Source organism: Coturnix japonica, chromosome 1 (assembly GCF_001577835.2).
Source record: "Coturnix japonica isolate 7356 chromosome 1, Coturnix japonica 2.1, whole genome shotgun sequence".
In the NCBI taxonomy this organism is placed as follows: Eukaryota; Metazoa; Chordata; class Aves; order Galliformes; family Phasianidae; genus Coturnix; species Coturnix japonica.
The window spans coordinates 62,535,284-62,552,899 of NC_029516.1; the positions used below are offsets into that span (position 1 = coordinate 62,535,284).

At 42.7% G+C, this 17,616-nt stretch overlaps 1 long non-coding RNA gene across 1 annotated transcript; it reads left to right on the top strand.

Annotated features, from left to right (window-relative positions):
• The first annotated feature begins 315 nt into the window (after positions 1 to 315).
• Positions 316 to 4,006, top strand: LOC107316880. The gene is made up of 2 exons (XR_001556625.2): positions 316 to 492; positions 3,950 to 4,006. It is a non-coding gene; the product is annotated as an uncharacterized LOC107316880 (long non-coding RNA).
• Positions 4,007 to 17,616: the final 13,610 nt, after the last annotated feature.

The following is a 17,616-nucleotide window of genomic DNA, read 5'->3' on the forward strand; positions in this document are numbered from 1 at the left end:
ATACATACATACTTACACACCACATTTGTCTGTGAACACAAATTGAATTAGTATTTAACATTTCCGTATTACCCTGAGTGTTACTGAAAGATAAGATGCTGAAAGATGCATTCAGGGATCTGGTGCTCCATCACTCGCATTCTCACAGTTATCACAAATTTCTCTGGGCTGTGCCAGCGAAGGACAGAATGGGTGAGGATCCCTGGTCACAGGCATTCCATTCACTGCCTGCTCATCTGCCTCCCACCCCTGTCTGTTTCTTTTCTTGGATTCTTCTCTTCTTGTGTTTTTTTCCCACTTATCTCCTCACAGGATATGAGTAACAGCCTCCAAAGTCAAACTGAGTTACTCACTTCCTCCACATGGGATCACAGGTCCCCAAAGCACACATTCTGCAGAATCACACAAATATTTGCATGCCTGCCCTACAGTAGGAATGAGCTTTGGGAGAGCGACCCTGTGAGATTTCTTGCATTCCATGTGTTCTATCAGGTGAGAAAAAACATCGAAGTCCTTGTTTCATGAAGTACTTTTGTTTCTGAAGAATTAAGTTATACAGAAACCTTTAGAAACTGATGTCATTAAATATGTTATATGATTTGGTGGAAAAGGAGCATGATCTTGTGTTTACTTTGAGGTTTCTTATCGGTTCTTATTTTACCTACACTATGTTGACCAGGAAATCGTTTCGCTGTTTTCTAAAGGTAAAATATTCTCCTTAAGTTCAGAGAGTACCAAATTTTCATTTACAAAAACAAGCATGTTATCAGAGTTAGAAATAAGGTGAAATCTGACGGTTGGATTTGAATAGTCCCTCCACTTGTGGTCCTTAGAGCTTCCAAGGAACCTACCCAAGTACTCATCTGAACTTGAATCTCTGTGGTATCTACACAGGGCGGATTTTAAAGCCCCACAGAGTGAACTTAGCGTTACAGGTCATTTAATGGCATCTTCACGTAGTTACTCACAACTTCCTCTTGAGTTATGAACCTCTCTGAGCATTATGGCCCCTTCTGAGCAGTGGAGCTGGTATGAAGGGGATGATAATTTTGGGTTGGGGAGTTGAACACAAACAAGGATGCAGCCGCCATCCTCCCACGGTGCCAAAGGAAAACCAGTAGAGTTATCAGTGGTCTTGGAAAAAGAAGCAGTACAAATGTTACACATCATCTGCTGTCCAGATAAAGCTTATAACCGACTTGATGAAGTCACAGGTCACTACTAAGAGCATAGCAATGAAACAGCAGCTTCAGTGTAAGATCAGCTTAAGAATGTGTTGTCTGGAAGAAACATATACCACTGATATATTTGTCTTGTGAAGCCAGGAACTGGCTTCTCAAAAACAGGTGAGGTGATGACGCAGCTGTCAGAAAACACAGTTGCTCCTAAGAGTTTTTGTGCTCTAAGAAGTTGTTCCCCTGGAGATAACCTCAGGATTCCTGCAAGTCCAGCTGGAGTTAGCTGAGCTGGGAGGGGAGGAGCAAGAAGGTTGTGCCAGTGATGCCAAGCAGTCACTGGAAGGAGGGCTCAGCAGCATCTGAAAATGCTGCTGTCAAGCTTGTGCCTGGCAGTTTTGGAAAGAAGGAAAGTCTTTTTTATGGAGCTGCCCTTTAGGAGTCTCCTCTTGCTGCTATCTGCTCGCTCACGTGCACAGCCTGGAGCGCTTTGCTTTTTAAAGCAGGGTCTGCTGTAACTGATGGTGACAGCTTTGTTTCAGCTTCTGCAGAATGCTGCCAGGCCCCTAGAACTTCTGCTGCAAGCACTGGCCATGGTAGCAGAGGGTTGAAGAGGGAGTGAGCAGAATCCAACCTGTGCCTTGTCCTACCTGGTGCTGCCATTCAGAGAAGCTCTTGCAGCACAACACAAAAGTTTAGCACATCCCTTCCCTTTCCTTCAGGGCTGAATTCCAGCCTCCAGGATGTTGAAGGTTAAAGCACCATTGATCCTGCACTCATCATGCCAGTACCTACACCAAGGACCACTGTTGGCCTCATAGAAGAGGTTCTTCAATAAATCTTTGATCTTTTTTAGAGGTTAACTGTATCAGTTCTTTTTCTGGTACAAAATCATTTTACAAACAAAAACCTTGGAAAAGTCTGTGCAGAATTTCTTTTTTTTTCCCCCACGGGAGGAAGGAGAGTCACCTTATTGGCAAACCCCAGTTCTTTTTTTAGCTTTAGTTTCTGTTATGCTTCAAACCTTTGAAATGAAGACCTCTTCAGCATTACTCAGTGTCAAAGCACTAAAGGTTTCTCTGCTCCGTGACACTGATCGTTGCTTGTGCCTTTAAATGGCTTAAAGCATAGAGAAAGGGAGGCTGGGAAGGAGAAGAGCAGTGGCAGGAAGGAAAATTAAAAGGGTCTGAGAGACAGTGGGTTTCAAAGATCCAGGAATTCCAATTTTCTGCCATACATCAGCTAGGCAGGCTAAAGAGGAAGAGAAAAGACAGCTTAGCTCAGGCTAAGTGCTGTGGTTTACACTGAAAAAAAGCAATAACTGAGAACAAACAGAAAGCGAATAGCTGGGGAAGCGGCTGCCTGCAAGTAAAGCTGTCTGTGTTAAAGATCCTATTCCTTATCTCCTTGAGGGAGACTCCGTATTTCTGACACTTCACGGAAATGTATCAAGAAAGCCAAAATGTGTGATTTTATATTCCTTTTATTTCTGAACAAGAAGGCCTATGGGGAAAAAATAAAATAAAATGGGTTTCTACCTCTACTAGGCTTACTCTTAGAAAGAAGAGCGCCTTTCTACGTGTGTGTGTAGATAGCAACAGGGCTGATTTGTTTTTAAGCTTGAAAGTCACAATTAAGCGAAGTTCACGGTCACAATATTGAGTTATATTTAGGGACAAAGACAAAACAAAGGAACAGGATAGTCTGTATTTTGTCAATGTCCATGGCACTTTTATTACCTATTTGTTATTGCTGTGCTACAAGAAAGTCACTGAAGTACATATTACTGTTCTTTACGCTGTTTTCATTCCTCATGCTTCAAAACCAGTGAAATGCAGAATTTCAGATTAGCTGTGGAAATGACTGCATGTGTCTGAAGCAATTTTCCTTCCAGCCGCTATTTGTCACTGTCTGGGAGATCAAATGGGGTCAAGCTGCTACTTGACCTCATGATTTTGCTTCTTGCAGTCCTTGTGGGTAAAACCCTATCCGGCTTTAAACAGTCTCTTTGTTTACCAGTAATAAATCTATTTTCATTCTCCTTTTCCAAAGTCATTGTAGATCTGTCCCAAGAATTACTGATGTTTCCCAAACAAGCATCCATAAAACAGTTATCTCCGCATGACCCCTTCCCATGCCTTGAGCTTTTCCATACTGGTTCAGCCACTGCTCTGCACATCCCAGCTTTGGGCAGAATTAGCTAATGACGTGGCTACTAACGAAGAGGCATTATTATTGCCCAGTGAGAGAATTCATTGAAGTCAGGAGGACATTGCCAGAAAGGTAACTGAAGTATTGTACTGGTAGTAGAAGACCACAGGCAAGTGTTTGACAGGTGGCTGTACTCGCTCAGTTCTCCAGCTTGACATCCACATTCCTCAATTTGCTTGTCCAGTGTTGGAGTCAAGAAGCCTTGGAAATCTCTTCACATCATAGCAACACCACAGAGAACCCTTCCCAGCCTCACGTGGAACCTGTGAGGTTTTGATCTCTTTATTTATTTAAGTATTTAACATTTGTATTTAAGTACATGTGAAGTCATTGCCACCCAAAAGCTATTCTGGATTACTTGGGTATTTGAGTACAGACTTGTCTAATGCAGGACTCCAGGTACATTTCCAGACAGTCCTCTCACACAAAACGGGTGCTCCAACACCTGAGTTTTGGGCTTTTGATCTTGGTCTGAAATTTTAGGTAGAAGACCAAAATCTGACATGATAATTTTCTGTTATCTTAATAGGAGACTGCATCTAAACACTTCCTTCTGCCTTTAGGTAATAGAAGCAGAAGGAAAGTGGGTTTGGCTGTGCCCTCAGTTGGCCTCCTGTCAGGTAAGCACACAGTCACCCTTTCTGATAGGAACATGCCCTTCCCATCACTCTGCAACCTGCTCCCGGGCTTCAGGGAAGCTGTAAAAACACAAAAAAGGTCACGTTTTTCACTTTACTTTCACTGGGTGATAACAGCATGAACTGGCTTTCTCACACCTGCATTATCTCAGCTGTGTTCTGAGCTGTGGTTGTACCTGTGAGAAGGGTTCACCTCTGATTTTCCAGAAAATATCAGCTTATCACTTAACCAAGCTGTCCCCTCAAGGTGGCCTTTCTAGTCCAGCACATTTCAGTGTGATGACAGGACATGCTCCTGTTTCTGTTTCCCTGTTTGCAGTGCACAGGCGGTGACCTTGGTTCACCAGGACAAACAGGGCTCTGAGTCATCTTGCCGACTACTTCTGAGACACACTGGCTGATACCAACTACTAAATGTAGGCTGGCTGGATCTCTGTATCAGAATAAAAGCCTCAGCTCTGGTCTTTAACCCGAATTCCCCTTTTTAACAAGTCACAGCATCCACATCCTTGTATGATGCAGGAGGCTCAGCCTGCTGAGCATAGCTTCGCTGCCTGACTCCAAAGGCACCAGCAATGGGACAGGGCCTTCAGTTACCTTGCATCCTGTGGGTAAGGGTTGTTTTGGGATGTCACACTGGGGTTGTGAGAGTTGGACACCTCCACTGCATGGAGGAGCTCCTTGGAGAAATGCGGCCCCTTGATCTTGACAGAGGCCAAACATCCACTGTAAATACACTCAGCGTCAGAAAGGGGAACTGTATCAAAAAGAAGAATTTCATAAGGGAATATAAAAGGAAATTTATAATGACAGAGAAGTAAGTCCCTAAAAGCAGTGCAGGAATGGCTGATGGATGCAATGTTAGTAGCATGGTGCTGATACATGGCACCTTTTCAGATAGACACGAAGAAAGAGCCAACAGCAGAGTGTGCAAAAACAGCTGTGTGCTGGGGCAATACCTGGTGCTCTCTACCACAGCTTCTCCTCCTCCTACTGCACAGATTTTTGGGGCACTGCTCTGAATAACACCGTGCCTCAGTTATTCATCCAGAGAAGGTGATGGGAAAGGTGTTTGTATAGCCCCAAGTACACTGAGCAGCACAGCACCTCAGTACGCCTCTCAGTTTCCTTGCCCCCAAAACAGTAGGCCTGATACTGAATCCCCACTCAGGTTGCTTCAGAGGTGTGGGTAGGAACATGAAAACACCTTCTCAACTGTCTAGCAGCTGTATCTGTGACTGCCATCCATTCTCTATAGACCTTTAAATGTCTGGTTCTTCACTGAAATGAAAGATTAATCTAATGCTATTTCTCTTCTCCCATAGCAGAAGCTAAACTTTCAAAATGTTACTGAAATACATAGATACAAGGTAATTAGTATCAGTTTGCATCTATACTTAAATCCTTCTGTCAGCAAATCAAAGAAAAGTGATTTTTATATAAATATCTGAAGAGGTCCTGCTCACTGCCAGAAATAAACAGACAAAAGACCTTTTTAAGTGGTGCATTACTTGTTTCAAAGAGTGGGTGGGAAACTGACACGCTTCCTTATTTATCTTTGGGAATGAACAATTTCACCATGTACCGCAGGAGAAAATACAGCGCCACATTATGCAAGGGAATTTCCATTTAAAATAACCGAGTACTTAAAAGTCACTCTTTAGCTCATTAAACAAAACACTCAGCAGTTCTAAAGATGGAAACAACCACTAGTATCATCTTATCTGACCCTCTTTATAATGGAGGCAATTGAACATCCATTTTCCTTTGATACTTCACTTCTTGGTAAAAGTCCATTTCCATGTAAGGGTCAAGGCTTGATTTAAAAACTTCCAGAGAAAAGAATTTGCTGTTTCCTGTGTAAGTCTATTCCAATTTGTAATGGTACTCAAAGACGTACTTTGATTTTTCTGGCTTTATGCACCAACCAATCAGTTTGGTTTATGCCTTCCTCTACAGTGTGATGGATGAGCTCTCCTTCAGTCATACACAGTGGCATCTAATAAGATTTGATTACAGAAGTAGGAAGACACTATGTATGTCCCAGAAGTACAGAGGAAGTTTGGGAAAAGGGGAAGAGGGGAAAGAAGCCTCCAGTAGGGCAATCTTTTAGAAGTGTCTCAAATAAACTCTCTGTGATTGTAGAGGGTCAGACCATGCATTAAAGAGGTTCTGCAGTCTTCTCTAAGGCACAACATCCATCAAGCTCTGATGGGTATTTCAGATCTGTAGTTGCTGATTAAGGAGTATGACACAGCTTTCCATATTTACACATATTTAAAATGTTCCTGATAAGTGCCATCCATATGCTTTTAATTTCCCTTCTAATAGTTTTATTTTCTTGCTTATTCTGCTGTTCTAACTTCATTAGCTAGAGCAATTAGACATTCAGAGATGGCCACTCTGCTTCGCTGGCTTGGAAGATGGGGGCAAAATGCTCATTCCCATGTCTCCACCCTACAAGGCCTGCATGGATGACCTCCATTGTTGACATCACCCTCTCCAAGAACTTCTCCTATCTCATGCTGCATTTGTGGCAGGATGGAGATGGTCAGCAGTTCTCCTGCTGTGGGTGGGAAACACAAAGCATGGAAGATAACTTGACAAGACTGGAAACAATGATCCAGAAGATGCCTCCCCTCAGAGACACTGGAGAGGCATCATAGCCCAAGAGATTAATGGATAGGAACAGCAAGGAGTTACTCTTAGGTCAGTAGAGGCAAGGCAAGCCATTTCTGTGTCCTCAAAGTTGAATAAGAAATACAGTGCATCTACAGCAACAGTAGCTCCTGGATGTCTGCTTTGAAAAGCATGTTTGTAAGGCCAGTTAATGGAAGAATTTCCAGTTTAAAGGTGACCTCTTTAACTTACAAGAGGTTGATATTCTGGCTAACGTGTTTCTTATGATGTTTTTGATCTTAATGTCATGTGACACTGCCCTTAGCAGCATGCACGTGTATCCCTGAGTCACTATGACTCTTCCAACATCAGTGCAGCCGCATCGCAGTTACAGCTGTTTTCTCAACAAGTTTTCTGATAAGGAAGGGGAAGGCAAGGGTCACTGTTTCTGCCTGCCAACAAGTCCAGTAATTCAGCATGAAATCAGTTTTCTTTCTGAAAATGACCTTCGCAGGTATTATGGTAAAATAGAAGGTCAGTAACAGGTTTATCTCTCAAATTGAACAGTAATACAGATAAAGTGGAAATTTATTTGGCTTATGAACAGCACAGAATATATCTACATCACTTGGATGTCTATCTAGAAACATATGAAACACAGCATCGTTACTGAGTTCACATTCACAGGCTGATAGTCCATCTAACAGTCAAATCATTTCTGGGAAAATATTTCCAGTATATCAAAAGCATTTTCCTTTCAATACCAAACAGAGGGAAACCAGCAGATACTTTTTCTGCAGCCCCAGTTAAGCAGATACTTATGGAAGAGGAATGGAAAAGAGAAGACTTTCGATGTTAACATTCTGGCAACAGTCCTAGCCCTTACCAGTTGATTTTAGCAGATTGGAAATAAATCTGCAGGATGAGAATTTCCAGAAATATATTTGACTGCGACCAAGGAATCAGCATCCAATGGGCTTTTTATCACATTGGCAGACTAAAAGCAGTCTTTGTGTGATTCATGTCCTAAAAGCACAGCATATTTTGGACCACGCAGTGCTTCACAAGAGACATCCTCCAAAATTTAGAAGACTTAACAAAACATAAGTAAGAGCTGGACACAGTCACTGCTAGTTATGTGGTCCTGATCCTTGTAAGCAAATAGGAATCTGGAAGGGTATGCATTACAAAACCAATACACAAGTAACAATGTCCATAGATCTACTTGATGGTGTCACATTGAAATATATCTGAGTTTTTTGGGTTTGGGTGGTTGTTTGTGCATGCTCCTATTATCAAAGTCAGTGATGTTTCCAGGCACATTAATATGGCTGAGTTCTCCTGTGCACTGTCTGCATGCCAAAACAGACATTTCCCAAAGATAAATTCACAGATCTGGAAGGGTAAGATGGGTCTCAGGAGACCACCTCCTCCAGCTTCCTGTGCTCAGACAGGCTAAAAGTATCTGGATGCCATCCCTGACACTTTCATCTTCCATTAAGAAATTTCATTAAGAAATCAATACCACAGGCTAAAAAGTCCTAATGCTTTGCCACCCTTTCAAATAAAAAGACTTACCTAGTATCCTACCTAAATTTTTTAAGCTGCAGATGGAACTGAGTCTTTCCTGCCTTTCCCTAAATGGACATACAAGTTATTATACAGGTGTTCCCCCATCAGTTCCAATCCTTTCTAAGCTACAGTGCCTCTCAGCCTTCTCTTTTTGATCCTATGCCTTCACCTTCCTTCTCATGTGTTACATTTTCTGTGCCTCTCATCCACTTGTTGCTTTTGCATGCTTTTCCCTCCACTCTACCTGCTACCAGACGAGGCAGAGGACTCTTTGCACAAAACTTCAGGTTCCATCATCAAATAGGCAACTTGGAAAGAGGCTCAAGCTTAGCAAAAGCGACATTTCCAGAGTCATCATTAAGCACTGCAGAGCATTTGGCAACCATTAGCCTCTAGGGGTTGTGTCTGATGTTAATTTATGCAGAAAGGAGTTTTACACCAAATGAGTAGAGCCAGCCCCAGATCACACAGTGATGCCAGAATTTTTCTAAGCCAAATCACCAAAATCCTGTGAGGGAACAGAATTCATTTTTTTGTTTCCAAGCTCAAACTTCAGAAATGAAAACAAGCAAGTCTTATATTTGAATAACTAAAACAGTGCTCTCCTCTCCTTCTGGTCTCAGTTAGTGTTCACCTATGTAATCTTAACGCCAAGTCAGAAGTATTTCTCAGGGGTCTATAGCTGAAATATTGGTGAAGGTCGAAGGGAGATGAGGTTTCACATAGAAGAAGCACCTTGTTTCATGATTCACTTCATTGATTTGAAGTGTTAGGGGGGTATAGTGTCACTAATGAGCAGTTACTGAAGTTAGTTCCCATACAGCATATACTCTTCCAGGAAGATCTTATTAAAATATAGATTGCCTTACAGAACTACACGTGAAATGAAGAATCCCTTTTTCAAAACAAAACAAAACAAAAACATGATATACTGGACTGTGAGGCTGAAAGAGAATTTAGAGTCATTATATGAAAGGTGTATGAACAGAAAATAAGTAACTGTGTTTGTTTGCCTACAAACTTTGTCAGTGACTGCATCTGTTTTCTTACTCCAGTCAGCAGAGGGGTGTTTTTAAGGCAAGGATCCGTGTTGTTGTATTTGTGTTTTTGAACTCTCTAACATGGCCAAAGGCTGTTGTGTAGAAAAATAATCACCAGAAGAAATGCACTGAAAGTACCATTGCACTCATAAGCTACTTCGGTTGTACAAGATAGAAATGACCCTATGTCTTAGGTGAATGTATCTGAAATGCATTGTAGTTGCCACTCTTTCATTCACAGGTTTGCAGGCAGAGCAGCAAGCAGATGCTTGAGAAGTCAGGTGCGTGAAATAAACCTTACCTGGAGTGCTTTGGCTGGCAGAGAGAAACTCAAGGGAGAGGTACTGCAGGAGCATTAGTCAAGAAAACATCTTGCAAAGGCTCTTCGCAAGGCTGGGAAACATAAATGCAACAGAAAACTAGCTGTGAAGTAGCAAAACTTCTCTCTCCTCTCCTCCTCTCCTCTCCCCCCCTCTCCTCTTTCCTCTCCTCTCCTTCCCTCTCCTCTCCTCTCCTCTCCTCTCCTCTCCTCTCCTCTCCTCTCCCTCTCCTCTCCTCTCCTCTCCTCTCCTCTCCTCTCCTCTCTTCCTCTCCTCTCCTCTCCTCTCCTCTCCTCTTCCTTCCATAAAATTATACATTGTAATATTCTGTCTAAAGGTCATGGTGTGTTTATAATCACGAAAACAGGAAAAACCTACTCTTTGCATGGAATACTAACCTCTGCCAGTTATTCTAGCTTCAGGCTTGAACAATTAATGTGTGATAACCCCAAAAGCTTGGAAAGTTCAGATCCCCTCTCCCAAAAAGAAAATAAGTGATCCCCTACATCCCCAAAAGCTTAATTTTGTTAAGTGTTAATTTACTCAAACATTTGTACACCAGATATCACAAGTCTGGAATACAGCGCAGTGAGCTGTTGCATTTGGCGAAGAATGGAAATCACATTCAGTGTCGTTTCTTTTTACAAAACACAGCAATTTGAAAATTATGGGGGTAGAGATGAAGCCTGTTCTCACCCGATCCTTTCTGCAAGTACTGCAATAAACAATGCTTAGAGATAATGGTAAGCTCCAAAGACAGAGAGCCAGTATTGCATGGGTTGCTGATCTGTCCTATTGAAATGAAGTCAGTAATGGAAGAAAAGCACTGGCCTAAATGCTGGTTTAATTCCTGGAAGATGCTGACCAAGTTCCTTTTCCTTTCACACACTTGGTGTGTGATCCAGCAAAGATCACTTAGGACAAGCTCCACAGATGCAGACACCAAATGCCATTTCTGATATAGGACTTAAAGAGTTTCCATGCCTTAAATTGCTCATTTGTAGATTCAGGGCCACAGAACTTCCCTATTTTAGTGCAGCAGCAGGAAGAGAAAGAATTGAAGTTGTTTAGATACTGCAGTGAAAAGAGACAAAGACAGAAAGGAATAGCAAAGATGGTTGGATAGATAGCAAAGATGGAAAGGAATGAGCTCCAATTTCTATTCCAGGACAGCTGCCTTGGAGATGGAGAAAGAGTGCAGGATTTGGAGCTGAAAAAAGAAATGGGCGAGAAGAGAGCTACCAGTCCCCACAGCACACATTCCTATAGGATATCTTTATTTGAAAGATAATAGCAAAGTCTGTCTTTTTTAATGCAGTAGAGGATGGCTGTGTCTATTCTGTAAGCAAGATAAAACCCTCCAAAAAGAAAACCACTTGACTTTTCTCTGTCTTTCTTTCCCCACTCCCACCAGCGTGCTGGAAGGCCTCAGATTCCAGGGAGAGGCTCCCACATAGCCTGGCATCCCCACGTGCCTTGTTGCTAATTCCCAGTAGAAACAAGAATGACTGTTTCTGTTTGATGACTAAAAGAGGGCTTTTCTAAAATATCAAGTCTTTAGAGCTCCAGGACTCCAGTGACTTTGCTAGTAATTTCTTATGATCTAAGAGGAGACACTTTCAATAGAAGGTTTGCATTGGCTTTATGTATGATGTGCTTTAGACCCACTCTTTCCATTGGTTTACCCTTGAGAAGTTCTGGTGTGAGCACAGGAAGAACAATCCACCTGTACTGAAAGGTATCACCCTTCCAAAAAGCCATGCAAGCACACAAGATCCCAGCATGCCAACAGACCACGGCATTGCTCAAAGGACGCAGACACCCAGACCCAAAGTAGAGTATCCAAATATGCTCTAACTGCCTTTTCTCCTGACTGCAAATTAGAAATTTGTACATCTACACTCACTTTATTTGAGACTCTGATTACTGTGTAATTATTGATTAACACATAAAACATGCAGCTGAAATGGGTGACTGTTTCTCAATTGCTGTTATTGTAGTAACTTACAAGAAGTCCCATTTCCTTGAGAGATATGGTGTGAACCCACAAAGTGCATGGACAACAGACATGAGATCTTCCTTCAGGAAGGAACCAAAGCACCCTATGGAACAGGGGGTATTTTTGAACCTTATGTTCCTTGTAAGCCAAAGGGTTATTTTCTCATTCTACACAGACAACCCTCTAAAAAAGAAGGGATAGAAATAAATATTTAAAGATACCAGCTGATATCATTACCAAAAACAAACAGAAGAAAATGGGAGTATTCAGCTGGCATAAATACAACCAAGTGCTCCCTGCTGTCTGACTCAGGGTGTTCTTATGCCACACTCTGCTCAAGACTTTCTTCTTTGCTCTCCAGAGGCACTAAACTCATTCCAGGCACAGACATCTGGGTGGAATCTAAGTTGTCTGGAAATGTCTCTAGGAGATTTAAAAACATAACTTAGAAGAAAGAGAAAGAAATGTTCTCTTTGTTCATTGATATTCTCTGCTCCTTGAAGACCTGATCTAGAGCAATTGAAGGTGTCAGAATTGATGAAACAGTCTTTTCCTGAAATTTTCATAAGGAGTTTTTCTTGATCTGTTATTTTTCACTTTGGGATCAGATCTTGGCAAAAGCATGAACAACTATTATATGACAGGTGGTATTTTTTCACTTTAGTGATGACTGAAACTCTCATCAGCAGGGTTTTCACCCACAGAGCTACTCCCCAGAAAGGATCCTTGCTCCCTTTCCATGCAGTGAAGGAGGCTTTATAAATGTAACACTATTTCAAAAAGTATCCTGGTAGGAGAGAAAATATCTCCCTCCTCTGCCTTCACTCTTTTCTAATTCAGCTGAAGGGGAACAAAGCCTGATGTATCTCCTGCTAGCAAGGATGGCACATTCTTGTGTGCCTAGGTACAAGCAAACACAACATTTCCCAAGCAGTTCGTATAGCTTTGCATCAAGCTCATCAAAATAGTTCTGGACATTCAACAGCAGAAATGCTTCATTCTATGAGAAGCCCAGAGGCAGGAGAATGGCCAGGGTCCCTGTGTCTTATCTGAGGAAATCATGGCACAGGAGGAGGTCAGCTGTGTTGAGGAGACAAGTGCCAGGGAAACAGATGTACACTGGGCTAAGCAGCTGGGTAGCTCCTTAGCTGGCTCTTTTCCCTTCCAAATATATACTGAGATAAATGCTCTGACTGTGTCCTGCACCCCTGCACTGCTGCAGCACTCCTCCTTGAACAAAGACAGATGCCAAAAAGTCCTGCTCATTTGATGATGGGAATTGGCCATGAAAGACCTCCTGCTAACTTCAGATAGAAGAGAAACACGGAATTCAAGCTGATGGCCACCATGGCAGTGCAGTATCCTTTCTTGTCACTCTTCTCAGTTTCCAAGGTGTCTAACAGTCCTTACCTTCCCATTTACACTGTCCTGAGAAGAACAGTTACAAGCTGCTAATTTTCTGTTATGTTCCATAGCAAAGAGAAAGGCTTTTCATTAGCTTCCAATTTCTTCTGTAGAGAAGTGCGACATACATTCACTCAGTAATTGGAAAGAGACTTAAGACCCTCAAGCAAAATATCTATATGAGGTTCAAAAAACTCCTCTGGTTGTTGGTCCCATGTTTCTCATCCAAGACAGTTTAACTCTGAACATATTTATTTCATTTCTGTGCTTGCTCTAGTAAGGACTAATGCTAAACAATCTTCACATGCAGGAATTGTAGTGTTGGTGTGAATTTGGTCTGGCTAAAACTGCATGTAAGGACCTCCAAGGCACACATCACTAACCTGCTTTCTGTCCCTTTTGTCCTTGTCCCAGCCCTAGACTCTGTTGGTAAAACTGTTTGGATCTGGAGAACTCTGCTCTCACCAGGACCAGCAGTGTGAAATACTGCCTTGGTGGAAGGCATTTTGAATGGGTAACGCTAGAATTTTAATCCCAGCTGTTATACCTCAGAATATGTTTTGATTTGATCTACAACCCTAATAAAAGCTGTTTCCTATGAAGCTGAGCTGTACAGAAGTGGCTGCTGTTATGCTAGGCTGTCTAATAAAATCTCCACAGTATTACAAGAGACCCTGAGCCTTCAGATGCACTCTCCAGCATTTATTATCTTATTTGATATGTTAATGGCTGGTTATTCTCATTAGCTGTTCTCTGGAGTTGTATAAGCTTTTTTTTCTGCACTTAAGCTGTGCAGCCTGCTGTGTAAAAGTAATTAGCAAGGGGCCAATGGATTAACTGGAGCCAGGTGTCAACTGTGCTTCTATTCTCTAGCACTGGCCTGAAGGAATGATGCTCCTGTTGGGCAGTTAGCTGTGTAACTGCAGGAGCTTCTGGCTGAGAGAGAGGTGAGAGGATGTGCAGGCTGGAAAACAGTGGCTGAGTTTGCAAACCTGCTCAGGGAAAGACAACACAGAGGAGGAAGAGGTGAAACAGAGCCATAGAGATTAAGATGTTTGTTAAATGAGAATATGCTTAGTGGGAGACAAGACTCTTGCAAACACGCTGCTTTGCAGAATAGTGCTGGCTTTTAAGAGCTGTTACCTGGTTGCACTCATCTTCTCCCTTGCTGTGACAGATCCCTGCATTGTGTTAAATAGAAACTGTCCACAGTGTTAAGGAATTCTATGCAAGTGTGATCCATCACTCTACAGTAGAACCAATAAAAGATCAGAGAGAACTGTGGAAAGCTACACAAGCAATTACAGAGGAGCAGTGCTTGTCTCATGAGGCCTGACATTCAAGCACACAGACATTCTCTTTATGTGCGTGAGGTAATGCAGTCCTCAAGGGCAAAATCACTCTAAATGATGTGGCTGTAAGGAAGATAGTACTTCACCTTGTTCTTAACCCATCTGAGAACAGAAAGCCTTTTGTTTCGTTCCTTTGGTTACAGAGAGTAGAAGCTGGAAGTTGAGAGCACGAGCCACACCTACGTCTGATGATAAAGAGAGGTTGTCTTTACAGCTGGAACAAAGAGCTCACAGACACCAGCTTTCAAGGCATTAAATCTTTGTGCACAATGCAGAAAGCCTGTGTTTCACAGAATATTGCAAAAGGTAGGGCTGGAACAAACCTGGAAAGAGGCCATGTGAAGCACTTGCTGCCCAACATGATAGGAGCGCTGACAGATGAAGTGGGGCTAATAGCATGCATGAACCAAACCCAAATTAAGGAAAAAAAAAACAACAACATGGTGAAAAAGAGGAATTCTTCACATGAAGGAAAGCATAAAGAAAGCTTTGTAACATCCAAACCAGGTGGCTCCGCTCATCTTTTAAGTTCCTAGCATCTTAAAAAGAGCCCTTGGTAATGAGGAAGGAAAGCAAGAACACAGTGTTAGAGGGACTCAGATGCTTGTAAACCCTGTTGAAAAGCCCAGTCCAACCCTGTTCTATGTTTGTATTTAAACTGAGCTTGCTGAACTGAAACATGCCAAGGAAGCCGTGAGTACTTGCCAAGTTCAAAGTGAGGGACAGAGGCAAGAGAAGGACTTCACTGTTGATGAGCACTTGCACAGCTGTGGTAGCTTTTGCTGCTGGGCTAGGAAGCCAGCCAGCTCAGCACAAAGAAAGGGGTATATATGGTGTTAAGAGCATAGTGAGCCACTCACCCATTGCCCCTGGCATCCCTATTGCCCCCTGCCTGGTCTATCTACTAAGTAACCTTCTTCCAACGTAACTGCTATTGCATGCAACTCTTGCAGTAGGGTCCTAATGAGGTTACAGTAATATACTGTAACAAATCCTAGTGTTCCTGAGACAGAAACAGCACAAGGTATTAAAGCAGAGGTTGCCTGTAATAATCAGGGGAAAATGCTAAGCAACCTAACTGCACGCTGATGATAACGTAATGCTCTGGGCAGTCACCAGATCCAAGGCCTGGTGGCAAGCCAGCACTGGTGGGCAGCCAGAGGAGCACCATTAAGCTCACATTCTTGCAAACCCAAGCCAGCAGCCCCAGCCTGTGAGGAATAATCATGGTCTGGATGGGGGAAAAACAATCTTATCTGCTTGTTCCCATGAAACCACCCACAGTCAGACACAGAACTTGGTGGTGGGTCCTCAGAGGCTGTTTCAAGTGGGTAACTGGAACATGTCAGCCCCAAACAGCTGCTATAGCATTTTAGGCCAACCAAGTGTTAAATTGATGGCATGTAGTGACGCGGATTGAGTTGGCCTCAGAACAGCTTGTCTGGGGGCAAGCAAGCAGCCAGCCACACACCGCTTTCAGCTGTGCCACAAAGAGCAGCAGCTGGGCCGGGCCTGCCAGCTGCTGGCCATATGGCCAGTGCGGTGCCTGCCGTTACTCTGCATCCCCTCTGTGAGCTGACAATGGCAGCGTGGGGCCATGGGAGCTCTGTAGGTTTTGCCTCATTTCACGGAGTGAAAGGAAAACCCAGTCTGCACGTCCCATGTATGCCTGCCTTTGTGCTAAGCAGGGAAATCGTGCACTGTACCACCGACCTGCCTGTTGGGGAGCCAGCAGGCACAGGGCTGGTGGGGCAGCAGGACCTTCCAGCCATGTAGACTAAGTCACCTAGCCACAGCAATGCGCAGCCCTAGCTCTTGCCTTCCAGATACAATCTTCTCTGAAGTCTTAAGGAGCTGCTGGCAGTAACAGTAAAATTCAGACTGAATTTGGTGCTAGGATCCAGTGAGATATGAAATGGACACCGAGGCGGCAGAAAGAGAAGCCCTTCCTACCCCAGGTGGCAGCATGTTGGTACAATTGCCTGTGTTGGTTTTTACAAATAGCAAATCTTGGTCTTCTCTCAGTGCTCAGCTACAGAAACAAGAGAGGATGCAGCACTTCAAATTCTGGATACTGTAATAAAATGTGGAAATTGCATGCAAATTATTTACCAGCACCGTAGTTTGATAATGAAAGCAATAATTTTCAAATTACTTTTGTTCAGTATTTGCTGTCTTTTATGAGTGCCAAAATGCTTCCTGTTCTTAAGCAGACAGGATTTCTTACACGTGTTCTACACCGATAAACTCAAATAATTTGCAAATGATTACAGAGGGTAAATGAACGGAAGGCAAATTTTCAAGGGCACAAATGGTAGCAAGCCATTAATTCTTTACAAATAACAGGACATTCGACTCATCATTTGTCCAAGACTGTACGGGAATCCTCACGTAAAAAATGCATTAAATTCATGGCTGCTAGTTCTGAGCTAGTGGGGAAAAACAAACAAAAAGCCACTAAACCAGGTTTCTTCTCCTAGTGTTTGGTTGGTCCTCATGCACAAAGCTTGGCCCTAACTCTGTGTCTGAAGAGACTGCCTGTCCCAGAACCCAGCAGAGCTGCAATAATAATCTGTACCTGATAAGCTGTACCCTGAGATAACAGCTCTGCATTAATTTGCCTAGGTCTAATTGTTGGCAAGGACACCTGGTAAGCCAGGACATCAGATATGTGCTGGAAGTAGGTGGAAGATCAGAAACATGATCCCGCAAGCCAGTATCTTGGCATACTGTATATCCAGGCAGGCAATACTATAAAGTTGATTATGAGGAGGAAACTTTCCTTTCCCAGGAAATCAATTCTCCATTAACAAATTAGAGAGAGCAGCACTAGGATAAAATAGGTCCAAGTGCTTCAGAATAGACACAGCTGGCAAGGTGTCCTAGGGCTCTCAACTTCTTGGTGATGCTCAAAGAGAACAAATTCACTGAAGATTTCCTCCACCAAAATGATCTGACTCACATGAGGGGGCAATGGAACATAATTACTGCATGGTGGTGATGGTGCTTGTCTGACATCCGTATATAGGGATAAAGGAAGACATGAATTACTTAACCAATGATGCACACAGCTTGTGTGGGGCTGGCTTTATTTCAGTGCCATCTACAAACATAAGTGCATCTCTAAGCTTAGTGTGTATAAGCTTAAAAATAAAAACAGTAATAAAAAAATTAAAAAAACAACAACAAAAATTAAAAAAGCAAACTGAAAACAATGAATCACTTCCTTGAGAGGGGTTTAGTTAATAACACACAGTCATGCCAAGTGAAGCTGTTTGTGTATGCT